Source organism: Strix aluco, chromosome 7 (assembly GCF_031877795.1).
Source record: "Strix aluco isolate bStrAlu1 chromosome 7, bStrAlu1.hap1, whole genome shotgun sequence".
NCBI lineage: Eukaryota > Metazoa > Chordata > Aves > Strigiformes > Strigidae > Strix > Strix aluco.
This window is the reverse complement of record NC_133937.1, coordinates 15452945-15477978: the sequence shown is the minus strand read 5'-3', so window position 1 is coordinate 15477978 and position 25034 is coordinate 15452945. Positions and strand designations below refer to the sequence as shown.

At 36.5% G+C, this 25034-nt stretch overlaps 1 protein-coding gene across 19 annotated transcripts in view; it reads right to left on the bottom strand.

The window, feature by feature from the left end:
- The window catches only part of KCNMA1 (potassium calcium-activated channel subfamily M alpha 1), a 514442-nt gene that overhangs the window by 487944 nt on the left and 1464 nt on the right, over window positions 1-25034 (bottom strand). The gene's annotated exons all lie outside the window — the stretch shown is intronic.

Sequence of the window (25034 nt, the reverse complement as noted above, 5' to 3'; positions counted from 1 at the left end):
AGAACAAGAACACCATCACAACACTACAAATTTCTCCCTAGATGGTACTAAGTCGTGCTTCATCTGCACATATTCTAGTGCCAGATATGTACAGAAAAAGACAAAAACCTAAGTCTGTAATACCTGTATACTTAGAGAAAGAAGTCAGACAGACCTGACTATATAGAGCACATGCATATCCCACAAGGCAACACGTCCAAGACCACATAGCATCTGTTTTTCCTTTTTTCCCCTGCCACCCAATTACTCAGCTTCCACAGTCATACCTCATGTATGAAACCTGGTAAATTTTAACTGACATTTTAAAAATAAAGTTTCTAATTATTGCTTCTGCAACTTTTATGATCTTACATTCTGAAAGCACAAAGAAGACACAAATAAGAACCTATTCAAGGAAAGAATAACTAGTTTCATGCATTAATAATCAAATGTAGCTATATAGTCTTACTGGTGATTTATTACATATAAATTAAAAGTTCTACACAATTTTTACTTTTTCCTGAATTCATAATTACCAAAGCTTAAACAATTCATTTTAAAGAATAAAATGCATTTATATACTTTGTAAATGCCTCTTCCCCTGAACAAAACAGTAAATATTTTTACGTTAGCTTTATTCCATTTCCATATTTCATATTTTGTACCTACGGAAACATTTTAGGCCAGAATTCCTTAGCCTGGATTACACAAGAACCTCCATGAAGCATATGAGAATTTACCATTTAGTGCACATAAACCAAGCTATACAGGCACTACAAAAAAAGCAGGCCTGTAAAACCCATTACTTTGTTTTCATAGCTTTACCCAGTGTATCTTTTGTTATGACAGCTGAAAAATCACCCCATTACTCAGCCCTCTCCTCCCTGCTCAGCATTACATCCCTGTTTGCCTTTTCGCACACATCCATTCAACACATGCCCTGATACACCGGCAAACTCTGAAGATCCATATTAGCTGTGGCGCTAGCATTTATTTTTTTCCTCCCTTCCCTCAGAACAGGCTCACATCAGCCCACTGCTTTCCTCTTCAATATTACCAGTACTAGCCTGCATCCTCAACATCACTCATTTCAGCTACTGCACTTTCCACTCTGCTGCCTTTCATCATCAAATCTAGCTTGCGCCACTAAAAACTGTCTTCTCGTGCACTAGCAGAGGTCTGGGTTGATCATGCTCCCCTTATTAGATGTCCATACATTGTCTTCATACAGGTCTTTCCCCCTGCAATTGCCTTTAGCTATTGGGTAAAGTCAATAAGAGTCATTAAAAGAACTGGCACAAGCACCCAGTACATCCTCTCCCGACAGTAGAGCCAATAGTAGTATCTTTTCTGAGTTTGGGCTTTAGCAATAGAAGAAGTTAAATTATTTCAAAAGGTAGAAGGATAAAATGGGAAGGATTTTAAGAGCAGAAAACGCAGAGCAACTAAAAAAGGGGGCAGGGGGACAAGAGGGATCTTCATAAAAAGAGCAGTTACTCTCTTTAGGCAGAGGCCCAGAGTAACGTTGTACTAATACAATTGGGAAATGCAACTTTCAGTATCATTTAACCTGTGTTGTAGGCAGTTACATTTATTTCCTCAAAACTTCATAAGCTAAATGGGCAATTTCAGAGCCACATTTTAAAATAACTCAAAATGTTTTAGAACATTCATTAAGCAGCTGTGTAAATCCTGTCTCCTGCCATTCTTCTGATCACTCCAACAGGAAATGCCACTCTGTTAGCTGACGCTTCTGCTAAACAAATGTGAAATTGCATCAACAGCAGACTAGTCAGTGCAAACCTCCAACTCAGTGCTCTTTTGCAGTTTCAACAGCTGCCTCAGGACTAGGGCAGAAAGGAATCAAACCAAAAGTAAAAATCATGATTTCTTTTCCCTGCTGTTACAAAAATCTGACTCCAACAAAACTGGGATTTCATCCTAAGACTGGTCTGATATGCTTTGGTGCCTACAAAATTAACATCTTCACATGGATGCGTATATATCCAAGACCATCCTAAGTGCAAGAACAGAGAAAGAATTCTCTTCCAATACACAAACATCCACACTTAATGTTTTTGCCTGCAAGAATTTCATGATCCTCAAGAAAAATCTATGGAATTATGTCTACTTGAACATTTCTCTAAAATTTGATGGTTTACATTCTTCTTTCCATGCCTTTAGATTTATCTTTTTTATTCTTTATACGTTTGAGTTACTCATTTGTCATATTACACATTTTGCCTCTAACTAAAAAAAATGTTTGAACCTCAAGATGGATAACATGTCAGAGAAAACTTAGTTTAGTATATACCTTTGTACTGCACTGATTAATTGAGTTCAGTCCTGTTGGGCAACATGTTTCCTGTACCTGGCCTTTAGATTGAGTCTTTATGGTCATAAGCATCTTTCTTGAATATAAGAGATAGTGAGACATATAGCGATCCTTAAACTCCCCCATCAGTTGTACTTCACTTGCTATAGTTCTAATTTCTCTAAAACGTCTCCCTAAGAGTCATTTTCAGTTTACTTAAGTAATACTAAACAATATATAAAACATTTAAGTGAAAGCACAAAACCTTAAATGAAAAAAAAGACTTAAGAAGGGTGGCTATGCACCACAGTCAATTATGCAGTCAACATGTACAGTAGCAGCTTTGCTAATGTTCAAAGACAGACTATCTCTTTATAGTGGCATTGTACAAGTGCATAACATTTAGATATATGGAAAAAGGTGTATTCTACATAAAGTAAGTCTTTTTAAGAAAACTTGGGAAATGTGCCCTTTGTGAGCCATCTCCCAATGATTTCAGACTTGGAAAATATCACCAACAAAATTTGTAAAGCAGAGTTGGAAAGGTTGCACTTCCCTCAACAATTTGTACTTAAGCAGCAAAACTTAGCAGACAAGTTAAGTATTCATATAGCATTTAAACATCTAGACAATCTGGAAACAGAGAGACTCACATGAGCCTGCAGGCTGCAAGTGTTTCACACTGGAATTGACATTAACTTAAAACACCGTGTAAGTGATTATATCAAAATGGCAATAATAAGTAAGCCAGCTTTTCACATCTCCTCTCTTGATGTCCCCCACCTTCGTCTCTGTTGTTAGTTACGATGAGTACAGAATGTGCACGTGGTTCAGAGATAAGGAATATCCTTCTAGGTTCCTGCAGGGAAGTCACGAGCCTGGGTTTCTAAGATCATAAAAAGGTAATTAACAGGAATAACACTACAGTTCATTTACTAGACATTATCTGCCATAAATTTTTACCTTCCTACATAAAGCTGGCAAAAAGTCCAATTCAGATGCTATTAAAAATACAGAAAGGAATACTGAACAATGCCAATAAGAGATCAAACTCCACAGACCTTGTGTTTTTTTTAATCTTGCTTGTGAAAAGTTACACTTCTATGTCTCTCAAAAGCCAGAAAGAAGCTATCCTTCATAGCCAGGTTTACCAGAGTAAAGTGACAATATTTAATGTATTTTGTAGAACTTTGTTAGGAATTTCTAAGACAGAAAGTAGAAACTCTGAGAAAGTTAGAAAACTGGTTGAAAAAAAACACAAGGGGAGACAAAATAAAAACAATGGCAATGATAGTGTCAGAATTGTTTGGATTCCGTTTCAAAACCAGAAAGAATTCAAAAACAACCACACAATCCATGCTTATCTTAGATCACCAAACATGGTCCCAAATAGATTAAAATTTTTGGCTAAGGATTAAATTACCATACAACCTTGTGCACAATAAACCAGATAATCCAGGAGTTTCTGCATTATAGCTGCACCTATATCCTGAAAGTCTTTAACATTAAGACTGCTCCTTCCCCGGTATGGGTCCAAGCTGTTTTCCTTTTATCCATGCGGGACCATGTGAGATCATAACAGTAGACAGCACACTTCATTTCGGTAGTGCCAGTTGTCACATGGGCAGCATTACAGGACAACTCCCTGAACTGGACACAGCTATGGTAGAACCCACTGCCCAACATGCTCCATTCACAGAGGGAGTAAAAACCAACAGAAATACCCTACATGTACCTTCAGGCTTTGTACTGGTAAGATACTCCTGCAGGAGTGGAAATTTCCTGCAATGATGAATGTTGGTCACTAGTAGACTGTGGTCAAAACATGCTTAACATCTTGAATCAGATTCCTATTTGAGGTAGGTGTGTTTTGAACAAACCAGTCCAGGCACTCATACCTCAGATTTCTTGTTTTCTCAATGTAACCGTGTGTGGTCTCAGAGCTTCACCCTCATTTAAGTGAGCCCCTTGTCCTCTCATTAAGTCTGAAGAGGGTAAAAAAAAAAAAAAAATGGCCAAATGTCTCCAGATTAGTTCACAATTTGACAATATTCAGCTTACTTAGTACTACCACCTCCTCTAATTAAGACTGCATTTTCCCCCCACTTACTTAAGCAACTTCAGTTCCCCACTGCACTATCATCTCAGCCTGACTGAATGCAGAAAAACCCATTTGAAGTTTATCAGAAGAGATAGTTTGAGTTACACTGAGTGCCACAATTGAACTGTCTCAGACTTGGTATGGTTTTTGAATGACTCAATAAATGAGCTGTTAGAGATAACAGCTATAAATTTAAAAGCTGGTATCTCACACATTACTAATGAATGAAACAATAATACGCCATTTTACTATCCCTCTAAAACCAGTGCTAAAAGCTCTAAGTGTTCATCCATGAAGGCACACTGTTCTGTGAAAGATCTTGATGGAAGCACACATTTTCATGTTCTTTTGTACATACAAAGATTTTGTTATGTTGGACTACAGATGTTAGAAACACCAACATTTTATCTTTTGGTCTCCACAGCATAGCAGATGCCATCACACCAGAAGTATTACTATGGGAAATGGAGGAGGAATTACAGTAGTCAGCTGTTTTAGTAAAGCTGAGATAGCTGCAAGTAGGAGCATCAATATACTCTAGCATCACAGACATTTCTCTTCTTTCTCTTCTTTCCATTTGTTATATTCTTACCTTCTTTCCTAAAGCTTGAATAAAACCAAGCAATTTCCTTCATTCTTTTACTTTGGAATTTACATAGGTCATTTGTATTTAGAAAGCCCTTTCACAAAAAGCAACCTAAAAAAATATCCTACTTGTACTGTTGCCCTTTCAAAGGTTATAAAAGTGTAATTTAAAAAGCTGTGTTTCCAAGAGACATACAATGATTACATAATTTCAGCTTCCATTTTTACAAAGTAAACATCTGGTTCCTGTGGTGGATTTGCATCATCCTCATTTTACTACATATGTATCTCCTTTAGTATCCCAGGCCTGTCTTAAAAAGTGGAACTTTCACAGCAGTCCACTAGCCTTCATATGTTCTGAAGAAACATAAATGGCAAACTATTTAAGGAACTGTTTTTCTAACACCAGACAGAAGTATTTTGACTTTGGATAGAATGCAAAATTCCCACTAAAGTCAGTAAAATAAGTGTTTGGATGATAAACCGAGACCAATAGTGACGTACCACAACCTTTTCCTATTTACATTGGATAAAAAGAGGTCACTGGACACTTACCAAGCAAATGTAAAAAGAGTTCTTTTTTTTCTAGCAACAACCTTCCTACAGTCTATCCAAGTCTCCCACCCTCTTTACTGCAATTAATCATCCTGAATGATTTGGTACCTGCTGGGATTTTTTTCCCCTCTCTGCTCCTCATCTTTTAGGACAAACTCCCTTAATGAAAACACTCTATCCCATGAAGGTTCATAGCTGCTATTCTTCAATTCTTTTCTACTGAAGTTTCCATCTCTTCCTTGCACAGGCAGCAAGAACAAAAGCTGCTGAATTTCTCTGTATATTGCAATTTACCTTTCTATAAATGAGGCCTGCAATTAATATTATTCCTGATATTGTTGGGTTTACTGAAGCCTGAAGAATATTTTCAGGCTATTCTTTGTACCCATTCAGTACTCTGCTTTTCCTTTCCAAGCTACAGCATTCTGCACCCTCCCACACAACTCCTGTATCCCTCCATTTTCTGGGACATCCGATACACACATTCTTTGCCCGAGTACTTTCATACCCTGCTGCTAAAGCATAACCCCCTGGATCTCAGTTTTCTGTAGGCAGGTTTTTGTTGTTTTCTCCTCTCAAAGTTGCACAATACACACATTCAGAAGAGCAGACACAGGAAGAGTAAAGAAGAAATGTCATCTTGTGCAACACAGACAAAGGAGGCCTCCATAGAAACTGAAGAGGCAGAGTTTATGGGATACAAAGAGGATGACAGATAGAGGGGTTAAGTGAAGAATGTTTTGTAGGATCTTACATGGTGTGACATTTTTCATCTTTTTACTTTCCAAAACTCAACTTCTCATCAAAATACAGAACTGGCTTATTTTCTAGGTTCATTCACAACTCTCAGTAATCATGTATGTGCATTTATGTTTGAGATTATTGTAATTTTGTGCTTCTTGCCAAATTTCATTTTGGGTAAACACCTTTGAGTACCTGAATCCAAATTTGTGTTAAGTATAATATTCCTTGCTCCTCTTTCTTTCCTGGAGTGCTTCCATGTGCTCTCACACAGCTGCTACGTTCCACTTAACTGATGACTGATTTTTTCACACCCATACACATTTTTCCTGAGATCTATTGTTGCACAGCTTTAACTTCCTATTCCTATGTAACACACTGAAATTTTAGCAATTGCTGTTGCATTACACAAGGATGTTTTATGTCTGTATTTTATAGTGATCCTAGAACAACTAATTAAACAACTACTGTTTGACATTTCTTAGCAGGGACTCTCTCAAAACAAACAAAAAAAGGAATAGAAAAAATTGAGACATCTCTCCTAAATTTATGGGACACATTTTCTTGCTTCAGTAAGAATGTTCTTTAAAGGAAAATAAAGAAAAACAGGAAATTATGAGAGCTCAATATGAAATCTAAAAAAAAAATTCCAGCATCATACAACCCTATATTACCCTCCGGGATCTGAATGTAGCTAAAAATAAAATACTGAGCTACAGTATTTCTGGTAGTATAGAACGCCTGTCCCTGTAAGGCATATTTAGTACTTCTGTTTGTGGTTTGCTTTGGTGGTTTTTTTTTTCCTCCTTTAATTATTCATCTCTGCAGAAAATTTCCATTAGTCCAAAATTCTCTTTAAAATGAAGATTTCATCTCTGGAAACAGTCTACTCAGGGGGTCACAAAATCCCTGGCGTTCTTGGGTTTTTAAACTCATTAACCTCCTTACAACTGTTATCAGGGGACTTTCAATACTTAAATAACCAAATAACTAACACTTTCAAATGCTGGAATGCCATCGATGACAATGAATGGCTTTGGACCTGTAGTGCTGGAAAGCTGCCAGTTCTGGCCAAGGATTTGCTGAGTTTATGTTGAATTCTTGGACTGGATTCTAAATCCCTGTATTTGGATTTCAGGCTTTGGTACTGACCTATTTGTATCCCTAACAGTAATAAATTATGCAGTTAACTGACAACGGCTTCGATACGAACCAAGAGTTCCCAGAACACCATGGAACAAGTGTTTCAGTCCTCATCAGATAAAAATTACTTAAGTACAAGTTCAGATTTGATTTGACTAAGAATACCTGCTAGATGCATTTTTTAAAAATGAACGAGGTAACACTTCTGAACCTACAGAATATTATTTCTCTTCAGCAATGAGGAAGATACCTCTACTAAACTTTACCACCCCAACACAGAGGGCTGCTGCAGGACTCCGCTGCTGAAACCTGCACAGAGCTCAACTCCAACTTGAGAACTGCTGGGGAAATCATTGTTATAAAAATTAGACTTATTTTAAGTCTGTATTATGATAAAACTTCATATCAAAGTGTCAGGAGAACCCCTACTGAGTAACGATTGAAGAAATAAAAAAATCAGAAACCCTACAACTCTGTAGACAAAGTAATATACAGGCTGCCAAGGAAGATACACCCAAGGCTTGATGGATCTCCATAACCACACCCTTCAGTCCTGCAGGCAGCTATCACTTTATTCCAATTCCTATATGATGCATGCATTATATGGAACTTATTTACCCCATGGTTCCAACACCATTAAAAGAATACCAGAGGGTACACAAAACGTGCTGGCACTAAGTAGCATATTATAACTTATTACTTTGAGAATGCACCAACTCCGTGTGATATTAATTCAAAATAATCCAAAGACAACACAGCAGAAGAAGGTATTTCTACAAAGCCACAGAAAGCTCTTCTTTACAAAAGGAGCAGAGCACAGGGTGAAGAGAGGAAAAGGGTGGGTAACTGAATTGATGTTTGGCTGCACAAACAGTAGGGATTTTAAGTCTATGATGATAGAAGTATTTCATTGGAAAATGACTCAAAGAAGGAAGTGTTTAGCCACTAAAACAAAAACAAAACTGCTAGTAAGTGGTGAACAAAGGCAATACAGAGCATCTTTTTATATGGCATCTCTTAATGCACTGTAATTTAGATGAAGGATAAAAGCAAACTAAAAAGAAATACTAAATCTCTACTAATAAAGTCCTCTGAATGGTTTTGCCTGTACATTTACCAGTTACATTTCTATAAGTGCCACACACAAAGATACCAACTCAGAGAGCACTAGGCTCTGTGGATTAAAATCTCAAAAAGTATCCAAGAATAAAACTCACTCCAGGTAATGCTATCAAAAGTTGTCTTTTTCAGTAGCAATTAACTATGTGGACATTTTGGAAAACTTCACTCTGGATTGATAAGAAACAGCAGTTTCCAAGAAGCACTTACACAGTACATACTTACAATGTAGTATTAGCAGGCTGTGATAAAATAGTACACTACTTTTTCTTCCATGCAACCACACGTAGAAGTTCTAAGAAATTGCTGTTTTATTTGAAACAACCAAAACCAATTTGTTGACAACTTCTAAAATCAATTTCCAGTTACTCAATTGCATTGAGAGAGAAAGAATTAGGCTTTTTATATGTATCTTTGCCTCATGTAAAATTATATCAGCATGTAAAATTATTATAGGAATTTGGTTAGCCTCAATTTTTTACCAGGAAAGGATAAAGTAGCAAACTTCTGTTTTCACCATTATCTGGTCACTGAGCTATATTTTAAGTACCTACACAACGAATGTTTACTTCTTAAATTCTATAGTAACGGAGTTTCTTCCAAACAGGATAAAAGGATCACGCTGTACAGCACCAAGGTAATCAGAAAGCCATCTGGATAAATTAAAAAGCAGTTAAGGTGTAATTTCTTGCTAAAACTGATCACTCACAGCTCCAGCTGAAGCCAGACTGCAGACATCACAGCACTCTTCGAAGCCCAAGACTTCAGAGCTCCTTTAAGCCACAGGGCACTGCTTATTTCTGCTACACTGATCAACCAATAAGCCTCCTTCCTGGCCTAAATCTATTTGTGATCTAACTCAGGTCAGACCAAGATGCTCTGTGAAGTACTCATAAGGCTTATAAGAGGGCAATAGAAAGAGAGGTATTTATTTTTCTTGTGGGGGGAAAAAAAATTAAGACATATCTTCAAAGTAAGACTGCTACAAGTATATTATAATTTAATATATCATGCATTTTCCAACTCAATTGACCAACATCATGGAGTACCAAAGTTTTGAGTAACATTAAGCATTAGCCTGCTATATGTATTACAAATAACTATTTCAGACTTCTCTTTGCGAAGTAGAATATCGTCAATCTATTGTTCATATAAACATATAGAAACAGCATCAAACCTTCTCTGACTCCTGGTAAGGAGTCTTGCCAAAACTGTGACACTAACCAGGAACTATGAATTACACTTGATACAGCAACAGGCCTCCCCGTTTTAATGTTCACCTCTATAGAAAAAGAAAAGTAATTTCCAAACATGGAATAATAGCCTCTTTATAATTTATTGCCATATATACCTCATTCTGTGTTGAGAGCATAGACTTCAGATGAGATGAAAGAAAACAGCATTAAAAAAAAAAAATCTAAGTCCACAAACACTGCACTGAAGAATTAAGTGAACTCTCTAACATACCACTGGGCACACTGATAAAAAAACAGCATAGAAAAGGCTTTGAAGGGCATGAATGCACCAAGCGCTTAAAAAATTATGTAACATTCAACATTTTCTTTTCACTGTCTTCTCAGAGACCAGCTACTTCAATGATGTATATTGCTCTCATCCTGGCACTTCTTTCTTTCATTCCAGTCTTGAAAAGCTGTGTTAAATTTCCCAAGGGCTCATCATTCAGTAAGTACGCCTGTTACAACATACTTATGTGTCTCTGCTATAATAGCTATTTCAACAAATAAACCACATAAAATTCTTAACAAATCTACAATTATATGAAAACAGAAGCAACATATTAAATGGTTGACCACAGCTTTTATAGTCATTTAGCTAAATCCTTCCTTATGGTCGTCTAATCAATTGATTTGAGGGAGTTCGTAGAATTTACCATATTTCTACAAGTGAGAAACATATTTAATTGTCTATTCTTACATGCTTTCCACAATCTATTACAGACATTAAAATGAGCATAACACACTTATTCTAATAAAACAGCACATTGTAAAAATGTCTAACTTTGGTGTAATTGTTCATAAAAGATTTGGTCACATTTATATATATTAAAATATGTATTTTACACATACATATTTATATAGCCATACCCTAGGAATGGAAACATCCAGAGAATACAGCTGAGGAGAGAGGTGTATTGATTTATTGCATAAACTTTTAAGATCATCAGATTAACTTCTAATATGGAAAGAACTCCCAAAAACTGTAAGAGACATGTCAAAATAAGATTCCTGAAAGAAGAATGTGAATCGAGCTATTAACTTTGGTTTTGACTTAACAATATGAAATAAAAGACTAAAAAGTCAAATATTTATTTCCTGTCAAAAGAGGAAAAAAAGGAAGAGTTTCGATATCATCTTCTCCCTTCCCCCCAGTTAATAAAACCCAGTTAAACTGACAGTTTTATAAGTATTCCAATTTTCACAGAACTATATTTTTCTGAAGATTATTTATCAAAAATGGAATTCAATCCTCTCCACTATGAAGAGACCACCTTACAAACCACCTAGAATCTTTCATTTGAGAGTTGGAAATTCAAGTGAAATGAATGAGACAAGCTCCTTCCAAACTTCATGTGAAATATTCTTGTGGTTTGTTTGGTTTGTTGGGGTTTTTTAAACTAAAAAAAAAAAAAAGGTGAAACTTAAGCAGCAATAGATAAAAGCACAAAGGATGCTGAAAAAAATTACAGGCTAGGGTGGAATTTGACTTAAAGGCAGGTAGTGAGATTTTTTTAAGCTGGATAAAGATCTAGCTACTAAGCTCCTAAATTCACTGAAAGTCCTATGGCCTACTTTCTCCACTTGTTTTAAAGTAATGTCAAAAGGCCCAGGCACCTGCCCTGTCCTTATGAAATACAGTTCCCCAAAGATCATGCATTAGAAGTCTTCCGACACATGCTCCGTAACATAGGCAATGACAGAAATCATGTCTAACTGGTGCCATAATAAAACCAGAATGTGTGCTAAGGAGCCCTGCCAAACTACAAACCCTGCACTGCAAACAGGCACTGTCCTTTAATCTTTTCATTGCTGCTTCTTTTCTAATCTAATTCACTACTTAGCATTTATACTTGCTTACCTTTTGCATGCCTCCCAAATCAGGCAATACAATTCAATTTTTTACAGTCATTTTTACATTCCTATTCCCAGTGATGCAATGACTACATTGAAAGTATTGCAGAGAACTTAAAGAACAAGGTAATTTTGGCAACAAAAATGCCTACATAGAGATTTTGTATTCTTCTTACACACACAGAAATTTGGGAGCAAAATTTTTAATTTGGATAATAGCTTTCCAAATTTTAGACAGGTACACTATTTTGACTTTGTTTCATTCTGTTTCAAATTATGTCAACCCATTTATTTTCAAGCAAACCCATACAGAGAATTTTATGTTGTTTACAGGATGGATCAAATACATTTGTCTTATTAATAATGAAAAAATATTTTGCTTTTCAGCAATGCAACAGAAACAAGCATTTCAAACTATCATATTAACCCTCTGACTTAAAACCAACATTACTCAAATAGCATAACACCAAGATTAGTCTTCTGCTTGTGATGTGTCACAAATTACATTATGTGTTATATAATGCACTATATGTTTATTCTGGCTCAGATTCTTTCACCTGTTCTCCCCTGGCATTGCTAGAACTACCAGATGGGTCCATTTTATATTTAATAAATTTACCCCATCTCCCAGGATTTCAAAGAAGTAAAGCACTGACAAGAACCCTAGTTCTTTCCTTTCTTGGATATAGAAAAAGAATCTAGACAGAGATTTTCCTTTTAAGAACAGAATACAACATTCATAAATAAATATCTGGGGAGAACACATGTTGTTCAAAGCAGCTAAAAATAGTACAATCAACAAGCATATGTTTAACTGGAAACCCTCCTAGATTCTGAAGTAACATTATTCTTTAAATCCAGTGTGGATATGACACTCAAAAACTGTTTGGATTTTTTAATGGCAATGGAGCAGGCATATTCAGTGTCTGCTTATAGATAAAGTGAATAGCACACACTACATACTGAACTAGACTGACTCTCATCTTCATTCCCTCCACCGTGTTACTTTCCTATTCTTACAAGCTCCTCAACACACTACAGCTAAAATTTAATTTCATCCAAAATAAAGCATTTTTTAAAATTCCTTTTATTCTCTGCTTATGTAAAAAATAAATCCTCAAGAAGGGAACTTAATACAGTACAGCAAGTTTTAACCACCTGTAGTTCTTTAAAAATAGTAACTGCTCTAACGGACTTGCAAACCATGCTCCCTTCATAAATCTAACAAATGGGGTGAGTGGATGTACATTAATGAAATCATCTGCTTATCTTGATCACTAGGTTGCTTTATATGGACTGGGGCAAACCAGTTCTTTACAACCCTCTCTCTGGCTTTCTCCTTATTATCTGCTTTCAGATCATAAGATGCATGAGGTAGAGGATCACCCCTTTGTCAAAGCTGGTAATAGGATCTGGCATAACTAAGCCTGCAAACCATGTGGCCTCTGAACACTACAATAATAAAAATAGTGCAGATAGACCTTTTAAGTTGCTAAGTCCAATTTTGAATACACAGCACTCCTTGTATAGAGTGGAACATTTTAAAACAATAGCCTAGAGCCCCAGTAGTGAATTTCCCCACTTGCAGAAAATACTACAAAACCCACAAGTCTTTCAGCTCTCTAAATGAAGCACTGACACACAGTACAGGAACGAAATTTACTTCAAACACAGCAATATGAAACACAAACCACCTTATAAAGAGTGCTGCCACCTCTCCAAAGCCCATCTCCATAATGGATACACTGCACCTCTCCTGACATTAAAATTTTTTTATAAAATTTTCGCTTCAAGTGTCACACAACTACACAAGAATCACACATTTTCAACATTCAGAAGTCTGTTGACGTGCTTAAAGAGCATCAACTCAAAACTACATAACCTAATCAGAAGCCTGAGGACAGAAAACAAACAGAAACAACCTATAATTCAGATCTAAAGAATCTAATTATTTTTATTTTTAAATACATCAAGGTAGCATTTTCTACAGCATCTGCACTGAATTAAACCAGTATTTTAATTGAAAATAATTGATTTTTAAAATTTTTTTAGGAAAAGAATGATCTAATACTTTAGTTCAACAGTATATTCTTCTGAATTATTAGAAACGAGCCCAATTAACCAAAATAAGATGGTCATGTAAAAGCAGATATCCAGGAACCAACATCAATCTAATTACAGGGATGAAGAAACCTCTATTTTCACTGATATTAATGGCCAAAACACTGCTATGATCTTACAATACAGAATTTGTTTTGAGATTAGAGTGAACTATCATTTCCATCAGCTCTCAGAGCATATTTTTATTTACCTATAACTGTTACAGCCATCAATTTTAGAAGTCATGGGCATTATGCTTTTTCTACAGGAGTTACACAATAGCTTACGTTTACATACCATTTAAAATACAAAGAGTATTTTACAAACCAACAAAAACTACAGTCTTACATTCACTGCTGAAAACAATCCATTCCCAAGACCAAAACTATTTGTCCCAAGGAAAAGACAATTCAACCTGAGAAATACCGTTACTAAAAAGCCGGCATTTAAACTGGTTCCTCTACTTCTTGTTCATAAACATTTTTTTACTGGGAAAATATAAATACATGAGCTGCAATATTTAGAAGTCAGATAATATTGCCAGAAGCTTTTCTAGAACTTTTACCTTTAATTAAAGCTATCATTACCTTTCTCTCCACTTCTAATAAATGTCTTGAAAATAGAAGCTCTGTAGCTCAAGGGCTCAGTGACAGGAAAAGCACCCTGAATAGCATCCGGGCACCAAGCTCTATCACCTGTTGTCTCAAACTAGATCAAATAAGCAACAACAGCTTTAAACAACCTGTCCCAAACCCATCTTCCTTCCCATCAGCCAGGACAAGTAGTAATACCTTTATCCATACAGACTTCATACACTCACCAAAATTCTCAGACCAAGTAAAAAAAAAAAAAAAAAAAAATGTAATTTTGGAATAGTTATGCTGACATTAATCAATAGTTCTGTCACAGCCCAACACCTGTGACATTTTAAGGCAATAAAATGTCATCTGAAGTCCCAGTCTTTGCATCAGCCTTGCCAGCCTGCTGGTTCACCAGCCTCAGCAGCCAGCCAGCCTCAGGCAGCCGGCAAGGGCCAGTACAGTCGGTGCACAAACAGAAAACCCACGAGCACAAGGTTAATGCTGAAGTCAGAGTTATAGCATAATAAAATAAAGAGCTCTCTAGAAGAACAATTGTAGGAAGGTATATGTACATTGTATGCTGGTTTAAAACAAAAAAAAATTAATAACACCAGAAGCTTACCAAAAAGGTTATCAGGGATCTTCCCTAAAAACATAGCTAATCTTTCCAAGGAGAAAGAACAAAAGAACTCTGCATGCTCTGTAATTCAGCATTTATACCCTCAAGACTAATCTAGCCCAGCTGTGGGAACTGCATGCCCTTACCAGATGGAATAGATCAGGTATGCTCCTGGAGCTCATCTTCCTACATAGTTTCACCTGAAGGGAATCCACCTAACCACTCTGAAAAAAGTTAGAGTTTACTTTCAAAAGTGCATTCCTCATCCAACTAAAATGTGGAATTGAACCAAACCATATTCACCAAAGGACATAATGACATTAATATTTAGGATGCTAATAATGAACTGACTTCACTTTTAAAACTTCCCAGTATTCAACTTTTACCTATGAAATCCTTTCTGCTCAGTAAAAATTTCTAAAAACATTTATAAGGGTTTAGGATCTGGAGCTACTACCACCTGCCAGTCACAGCCTGTCCTCAACACAGCGTAGGCACCTCACAGCGAGTCTCCTCTCAGACTTTAAAGTTTGGATTTATTAGCACTGTCAAACCATCACCTCAGGATGGTAAGTCCAGTCTTAGAAGTCTAAATAAAAAATACTGCTGCCCCAAAACACTTAACTTGCTCTGATGAATTCAGTTTGTTTTTTAAAAAGTGGTAAGTTATGTAACTTAGCTTCAACAGGCACCAGGTCAGATCAGGTATGGTTTACATCACCTTTGCTTCATACCAAGTCATAAAGTAGATGTGAACTGCATAATATGGCTCAGACACCTTCACAGAAATAATCATGCAATCAGGTATATCTCTAAACCAAATTGGTATTCCCCTGTCATTTCAAGAGCACACGGGTACAGCACAATTAAGTGCTGAATAACAGCCTAGAACTCTATCCACCATCGTTTTGTACTGTATCAAATCATATCATCCCCCCACCCTCCAGCACACCCACCCACACCCCTTAAATCAACTCACTACGTGATGTGACCCACCTCTTAACAAGACTCGGCAATACCCTGGCTTATCATTAGGGAAGGATTTTAACAATTAGTAACTCAGCAGTTTTATTCTCTTACTGCACCTGATGCAAGTCTGGAGTTTTTTCTGCAGTATCCTTGAGATGTTACAGGCAGAAACGTTAGCTATTTCAAAACTGAATATTCTATTTCTTTGTGTATAAAAAGCAAACACACAAACTTATGAAATTCTGGGTTTAATTTGTTGTTTAAAAAATAAGTAAGCACTTCACCCTAGAGGTGGAACTATTTGCCACCTCTACAAATTATGAATATACATTCTCTTACTCAACCACTCTTTAATAAGACAGGAAAGTTTCTAAATATAGTTTCTGTAATCAGTTATAAGGATACATTTTACTTTTGTACACAACTGGCATGGGAGCAAGATTAAGATCTAGTCACTTTAAGCCATTAGCATTTCTCACTTGAAAGAACACAAACCCAAAGACAAATAATCGCATGGACAGTCAATAAAGGCAAAAGTTTATAAACAGCTTTATTAAAGCAACTGTAGTCATAGAAATGATAATATGTTCTGATTACCCCCACAATTCAACATGGGAGCATGAAAATTTATTTTTAACTTATTTCTAAGAACAATCAGCTTGAAATAAATATTTTTGATTCAGGGAGTGTATCAACCTCTCAGGTAAAAGAAAATTAAAATTAGAGTACCAGATGTTAACACAAGAGACACTGCTGCTTTCAAGAGCTTTAAAAGAGTGTGTAACTTTACAGACATTGTAGTACCTTCTCCTATGTTTATATATGAAGAAGAGAAGCCAGATAAAGACTACTCAAGTGCAGAATAGGATGTGTAATGTCAACATAAAAAAAAAAAAAAATTTTAGCTGCTGTGTTCATTGACAAACATTTAAATAAGGAAATAACTTTTCAAGAACAATTACACCTCTTTCTGAAACCATCTGAAATTATCACTGACTCTGAAAACAAACTCCTTATTCAGATCTTAAGCACAAATTTTGGTGTCTAAAGAGCTGTTTTGTGCAAGCGTTGACGTGAGTTTCACATATTAACCTAAATAACTGCTATAGAGGTTTTTTTAAAAAATTATGCATAACTTAAGAACAAACATAATGCCATCAATTGGAAATCAGAAAAATCAAATGTTTTTTTCTTCTGTTCCTGGAATTGCATCATTTAGTTGGCAACTTAAAGATACCAAGCTCTTCCTACAATACATATCATTTAAGTTAACATCAGAATTTTATCACTTCAATCATACAGGCAGAGTCAAAGCTCCACACTTTGGACAGCATTTTCCACTTTTAGTAAATTAACTTTATTATATCCTAGGGATATATTCCAGCAAAGCAACTAAAATTATTTTTACAAATATCAAAACTGTTAAGTTCTTAGGGTTGTTTTCTTTTAGGAACAACAGATCTATAATACAAATTCTGCTCTTCTGACTCATGAAAAGACAACACCATAACTTACACATGTAAGGCAGAGTCAAAGGAGGAAAACTAGCATTTAGTCAGGTAAAATTTTGTATGGCCTTAAACCAAAAACCAGACCCTCTCTCAATCAAAGACATCATTCCTTAAGTGTATAATCCATGTCTCTCTAAAAAAAATCACAACATAACAAATAGTGGCTATAACCTTATCCCACAGACAGCAGAAAAATCACATTACTGTAAAGGACACAAGGAAACAAGTATGCATTATAGCTGAGAGCCTTAAGTGATATAAAAATAATGCAAACATAAAATCAGCAGTCCACTGTTTCTGATGCTGAAGGAATCAGAAATCTTTGGATATAAATGTATTGGGAATAGAAGAAAACTAACACAAAAAGCTGGAAAAACTTCCCACATAACAAAAACAATTTATCAGAAGTGTATAATGAAAGCATTAAAAAATTCCCTCATGAGGAAAAATGTTTGCACCGCATATAGACAGACCCTGCAATATTTTCTACTAACAAGGCTGTTCTTGTGACTAAAAGGAAAAGGGAGGGGTTTTAACTTCAGTCCTTAAAATCCAAGTTGAGTTTATCAGCTTCCTAATGAAACAATATTTATAGTACGATAACCTAGAAAGTGTAAAAACATCACACAACATCTGCCTGTTGATCAGCAAACTCATTTTCAAAAAAAGTGATGTCAAATCACTTGCAGCCAAAGGATTCACCATATCTGAAAGCATCTCAAGTGCTCTACATCAACTATGACCATTAGAGGTCAAAGAAGCTAGTAACCTGTTTCAAGTAATTTCCATCCAGCAGAACATCCATGCATAATCACAACGGAGATTAGCAGAGTTCATACTAGAAAAAATCACAAGATGCTTAAACAAAGAACCACTCTAATATATTTCACTTTACTTTTGTAATATTAAGGTCACCATTTCCAAATAGTTTTTTAAAAGGACGTATCTGTAATAATGTTTCCCGTATACTTAAAATAGAAAATTAATCCAACACCAGCAGTGCTAGAGTTAATTTCATTAATAATAGCAATTTTAAAGTCAGTTACTTTTTTTTAGTTTAGTAAGGGCTAAACCATTACATAAAAATGTAAAAGATATCATGAACAATGAATTAAATATAACAAGAAAGAAAATGCCAAATATTCAGTCACTAAGTGCGTGAACAAAGGGGAACAAAACTGTATTATAAATTTATTCCTGCGTATATAAAGAGCAATAAAATGCAACACAGGAGACCTGTATCTAACAGTTATAGAGTAACAAGCCACTCAAATTCCGGCCGAGCTGTTGTGTTATGCTGCAGTTGTTGATGATGTTACAGTACTTCTCAACACTCTTCCGGCCTGGTGATGAGATTTGGGGTTTTTTCTCCACTATACGTTAGCAGTTATGACATTTAAGTTAGGTAGTGAAGCTAAGAACATGCAAAGGGATGTCCAGGACTCAGGGCTGCAGCTGCACATGCATCTCTGTCCTGCAGGTGATCCGTGGGGCAGGGGACTTTTGCCAGTTCCACTAAATGTGCACCTACTGCGGTTCAAAAAAAAGAGCCAGTATTTACCGTTGCCCATCAGCTTGCAGGAGAGACGCTATGATAGGATATTATCAGCAGTTCAAGCACTCAGATTTTGATTTCCAAGGGGGGCCTGGCAGAAGGTGTAAGTCTTGACTGGAATGGAAACATACCTTGTGTGTTTTTTAAATATTATGTTTCTAATGTTGAAATCCCAGACATAATGGCCACAAGCCAAGTAAATACACCTCACTACAAAAAAAGAAAAAAGCTTTTAAAAGCTTAAAATGTTAACATAAGAATCATTTTTTAAAAAATATCAGAATCATCTAGAACACTGTGAACATCTAGGCCTGAGTCCAAAACCACTGAAGTTATTAGGACTGTCTCCCTCTATTTCAACAGGCTTTGGATAACGCTCTCCGTTTCTGTAACTCTCAAACAAATACATGCAATATATCATCTCAAAGCAAACTGAACTCAACACATTTCAGTGACAGCACATTCATTTAAACAGAACCATGCATACTATATATGGGAATAAAGTGTTCCTCTCAAACATGCAAACCCGATGTATTCTCAGACTATAAATACCATCAGTATTCAAAATGGGCCTTTCCTGACCAATACATCTCTGACAAGCACAGAAGATAGGTATCTATCTTCCTTTCTCATTAATTCATCCAGCTATGTTATTGGTAAAAGTGTTAACAAACTTCTGCTGCATTTCCACCTTCTGCTGTCACCCAAGATGACCTATGTGCCACAGACAAAGTGCTCACACGTACAAGCCATGAGGTCTAATCTGGAATTTGTGTACTGAGCCTGTGTAAAGTTGACATAAATGCCAGTCTAGTCTTGTGATCTGAGTTTTGCACTCACTTCACAGGCTGGGTGGAAGAGTCAGGCATTGCAGTCCTACAATGAACAGGTAGTTGGTATTCAATGATCCTTATGGGTCCCTTCCAACTTGAGATATTCTATGATTCTATGATTCTAAGCCTTCAAACGTGTAGTGGCATATGAACTCATTACAGAAACACAGCATTTTATCTTAGCTTTTTAAAGTGCAGTCCCTTTCCTTTTGTCACTGAAATGCTATGTGGGGGAGAAAAATATTTTTTAACTATTAACACCCACACATAATGTTTCACCAATCTTTCCCTTAGAAAACCTCCACTGTGTCCTTCTCAGACTTCTGATAATTCAATAATTTTCATACATGCAAAATACATAATTTTATGCAATGTGACTAGGTATGTTTAATAGAACATAAAGGATACCTCATCCCCTAATTTTGTCTAGAGTTATTTTATGTCTCACCAGGTTCTCAGGAACTGCTGCCCTACAGATTCATACTACACAATGCCTCACTGCTGCTGAACTACAGCCTGATCTTGAGGAATTATTACTGGCCCACCCTGAAATTCACATAAACTTTTGCCAATCTGAGTTGGATTCCACAGCATAGCAGAGCCAGTCCCTGAAGGAACACCGACCATGTCTCTGTATTTTGCCTGCTGACTAGAGGTTACTGCTTCTTTTTAGGATTTGTCCCAGGAAGGACACTCAGAGACTAAGATCCACAATCCACTTTCTTGCAACAATACAAGATATACATGGACCATCATTGCTGTTTTCAATTATAATCATTAGATTGTGTCCCTGAAAAGATCATACTTAGGACTAGTGCACTCTAAATTTTCAGCTATAAACTGCCCTCATTCTGCATTCAGAAATCCCACTGCATCAAAACTGTGTACATAGATCATTGCTATTTAAAAGCTTTTGTTCCCTATTAGAGGCATTTCTTCTATTGAGCTAAACTGGAAAAAAACTGTGATATCTAATGGTTTCCAACCAGAATTTACAGATTTGCAAACATGTGAGAGTTGCAAATTCTTTCTGAGCGCAGATTTTCTCCTTAAACATATGTGTTGCAAAGCCTTGAAAATAAGTATGATACTACATCAAAATAAAATTTTGGTTGAGATTGTTTGTTTACAGCTTAAATCCTTGTCCATACATTTTCTTTTCTGCATGTATAATCAATTTTAGCATGTGTTTATAAAATCTGAAATCCATTAGGAGCTCCAGAGAGCCGCAAGTGTCATTTTCACAGAGTGGAAAACAGCAGCACACAGCTCTCCATACCGGTGTCTTTTTCAATTGTAGGAACACCATCTGCAAAGAGCTGTGAGAACCTTTTCTTTCAGTCCTTGACCTCTCCACCGTGTCTACCTCTCAGCTGGCAACCTGTCCAGCAGGATCCTCACAGAGTAATTACAAGCAGACCACCTGATAGACAGGAATGACACAGTGCCTGGAGCCAAGCTGCACATGTGACTAACAAGCAAAATGTGTTACAGTCCACTCTTAATCCCTTGAGCCTTCCAGTTGTTCATATGCTTCTGCTCCGTACATCTTCAAGAGAGTCAAGGTGAGGTTTCCACATACAGATTTAAATGAAGGTATCTCCTGCGTTATGTGTCCACACACGCCTTGCAATGTACCCTCATACTTTTCTCAGCATACAATGCTTTGTTTTGAGTTTGTTTCTTTAATTTTATTTGGCGAGGACGTTTATGCAGGTGTTGCTAGGAAATCAACAAACCTAGCTATATGAGAGCCAGTTTGGTAGAAATAGTTCTTTTAGGGAACACTTAAATTTTTCCACTTACATATTTTCTCAGGCCTTAGAAGTCTGAATGAAAATTCTGAACTTTTCAAAGAAGACTTCTGCAAATACTGTACTTTGAGCAAAAAGTAATTTTTCTGTTCAAAACAAATGGGAATGTTTCTTGGTTGCTGCTGACCAAGTCTAGCACCGTTTAATTTATTAAATTTCAAAAATATGTTGACCAATATCAAAGACGACTATTATGCCTAGTAATTTCAGGCTAGCAACTGCTATCTATAATCACAATGTAATTTCATTTTATATGTGTACAAGTCCTGGGTCATGGGGAGGAAAATCTCTTCAAAACAGTGAAATCACTCCAACAGGAGCATAGCGAGAAAGATACATTCTACCTGCTAGAGCCCTGAAGGCATAAGGTACATAAGGGGTACCACTCTGGGGAACCAAGGAACAGTGATACAGGGTCCAGTATCACATTGTTCAAGAGGGTACAAATTTCACTTCATTCTGCACTGGCCAACATCAGGAGCTGGCTGTGCCCCAAACTTGTGCTCTCTCACTCCATGGCTCCTTCTTCTTAAGAGATTGTTCAAAGCCAAAATATAGTATCAAATAATGACAGTAGAAAATGCCCTTCCGGAGCATAGAAAATGCAGTAGCAGATCCATATAATCAAAAGATACTACGTATAATACACGTTTAGCCAGTATGTGTACTGTGATCTTTACCATGCATATTTCTTTTATTTTTATGTTACTTCCAGAAACAAGAGCAACTAATGGTGTCAGAGCCCAGCCCACCGAATTTCAATCTCACATTCTACTTTTCATACACAAACATGAATGAGTTGGTCAAGGGACAAAGAAAAAGCAAAGGGCAGACAAGTTCTTTAACAATAATAAGTACTCTTAAAAATGTAGATGTAAACACTGAGGACAGAAACAGCATTTGTTAAATCTCTGCTATATGACTGTAGATAATTTTGGCAGAATTACATCTAAAATTATGTACCGTATTAAAATAAAGGAATACAAGGGCTTCAGTTGTAATCACTCACACATTACTGAAACACTGACAACACAGGTCAAGATTTACATTTTTCTTTTAGATAGATTTTTTAAAATGTCATCTCACAAAGCAAGTGTGAGGCATAAAAACCCTAAAACTTCAGCAATTATTTTTAGTACATGATTAATATTAATGTTCTATTCATATACAATAACATAAATTGGATATGGACTTTTAAGGGGCAACATTTATCATTCTGTTACCAGAAGTCTTCATCTTCTTGACTTACAGGATCTTGAATTTCTTATCTCCATTAAAAAAAAAAACCTGTAGCGAAATTTCATACCACAAAGTGTTAAACTGTTTATAACTGGTTTTAAATTCCAAGCTTAAATTGAATGAGTTAAGGAGGGAGGGGAGAAAAAAAAAAAAAAAAAAAAACCCAAACCACCCCACCACATTCTAAATCCTTATATGCAGCCATTAAAAAGTGTTACATCCCAAAAAAAAGTTGACAATCATTGACAAATCTGAGCAATACAATGTTGTGCTCAGAATAAAGCAGGAAAAAACCTGAAACTTTCTGCAGTTCCTTGCAATAACATATATGGACATGGGTGTTAGCACAGTAACTGTGAATTATTTACATATATATGGAATTATTCAATAAGAAGCCACAGAAAATAGACGTGATAAAGATTTCTTTTAGCTCACTCGCTGGGACCACTCTTTATGTAGATGGTGTGATGACGTTGGATAACCCAACTCTGCTACAACCTGCGGAGCAGCAGAAGAGGCAGCACAGGGAAGGAAAGGTCCTAACATGCAGAAAACTTCTTCAGTCCTGCAGTAGGAGGAGCTACTTCTTGTAAAATTGCTTTTGCTAGCAGGTCCAATATAGTCGACATAGCATACACATGCATTCACATTTTTCACCTGCAGCCTCGACAGCCTTTCCTGAGTTACCATGAAGCACAAAGCATGTGTTTGACAACAGCAAAGTTTATGACATTTCCAGTCGTTACTTCAGTTAGCCTTTCTATCTTAAATACTAGAAAAGTGTTTTGTAATAACTAGTTACTTCTTACAGACACAGAATTCCCTCCAATTCCCCATTTCAGCATGAAAGGAATGTAGGATCAGCCCTTGAAAGTTCTTCTTCACCAGAAGAACTTGAAAGCTCTTACAAGGGGAACAAATACAATCTAAAAAGAGACATCTATCTCCCCCTACCTGCAGAGTCCTTTATCCTCCTGCCCCAGGGACTGATATTCATGGACATAGATACTTCAGGTCTCAAACGCAAAATAAATTCAAATCTTATAACCTGACATAGCCACAGTATGTCAAATCATTCAGACTGGAAGTGTTGGAACCCCTCGATGATACCTGTTATTTAGCAAACTGATGCATTGCACCTAAGAGGTTTTAAAGACAATTTGGATATACCTTTCTGTACTGGTTAAGAGATGAATGATCTGCTTTAACTGACTATGGCCCAACACTGGACTATCAGACCACCAATACCCACCAAGACACTATGCGTAAGAAGTCTGTGTACAAGACTCTAACTTTTCATTCTCTCAAGGAAAGAAGCACAGGGTGATAACCTGTAGGATTTCCTTTTTCAAGATCCCTGATAGCCCTTGCAGATTTGCACCATCATGTGGAGAGAAAAATGCCAAACCCACACAGAAGAAACTGAAGGTAAGCCTTAACTACCCACCCATTCTTGAAAATCGCCTTTTACTGTTGTAGAAAATGGTATTTTACAAGACACTCTTACTATCGCAAATTGATTTGAGCTTTGTCATCATACCTGGCTAACACCTCTCTAAGCAAGTTCAGGTTAGGTACTGAACAAAATCAAAAATGCCTACAGAGAAGTGATACTGCCTGGTAGGTTTCCTGAAGCTTAAGGTTGAGTTAAAAGCTTTTATTTATTCCTTATCTCTAGAAATCACTACTTCTGTAGATAGGCCAAGTTCACTGTAACTGTTCTACTCCCAACTGGAACACAAAGGTTTGTTTAGGCAACCCGAACTGGACGCCTACCTCGCTAAACCCAAATACACAAACAAGTGCTGCAACTTCTCACACTCTAACTTTGTTTCTGGTTTCCCCTAAGTGTTAGATCCTTCGTACAGCTGAGTTATGTGCTGTATCAAGTGTGTTTAGGGGGGGAGGGGACGGGAGAAAGGGGAAGACTGCTCACTGTACGTCAAAGCAAGCCAGCAACCTAGCAACCATATATTAAAAGGTGTGTGTGTTTTTGTGGGTGTCTGTGTGCCAGGAATAACTGAAGCAGATATTATTCCATTTGTAATCCAAAAAATGTGAAAAGGGAAGGGGAGAAACTCCAGCTGCTGGTCTATTTTGGGGTCTGTCAAAATCCACTTTCACAAATACGGAGTCTTAACACTTTCTATCCCATTTGTCTTAAACAAAAATGAAAGTCTGGACCAG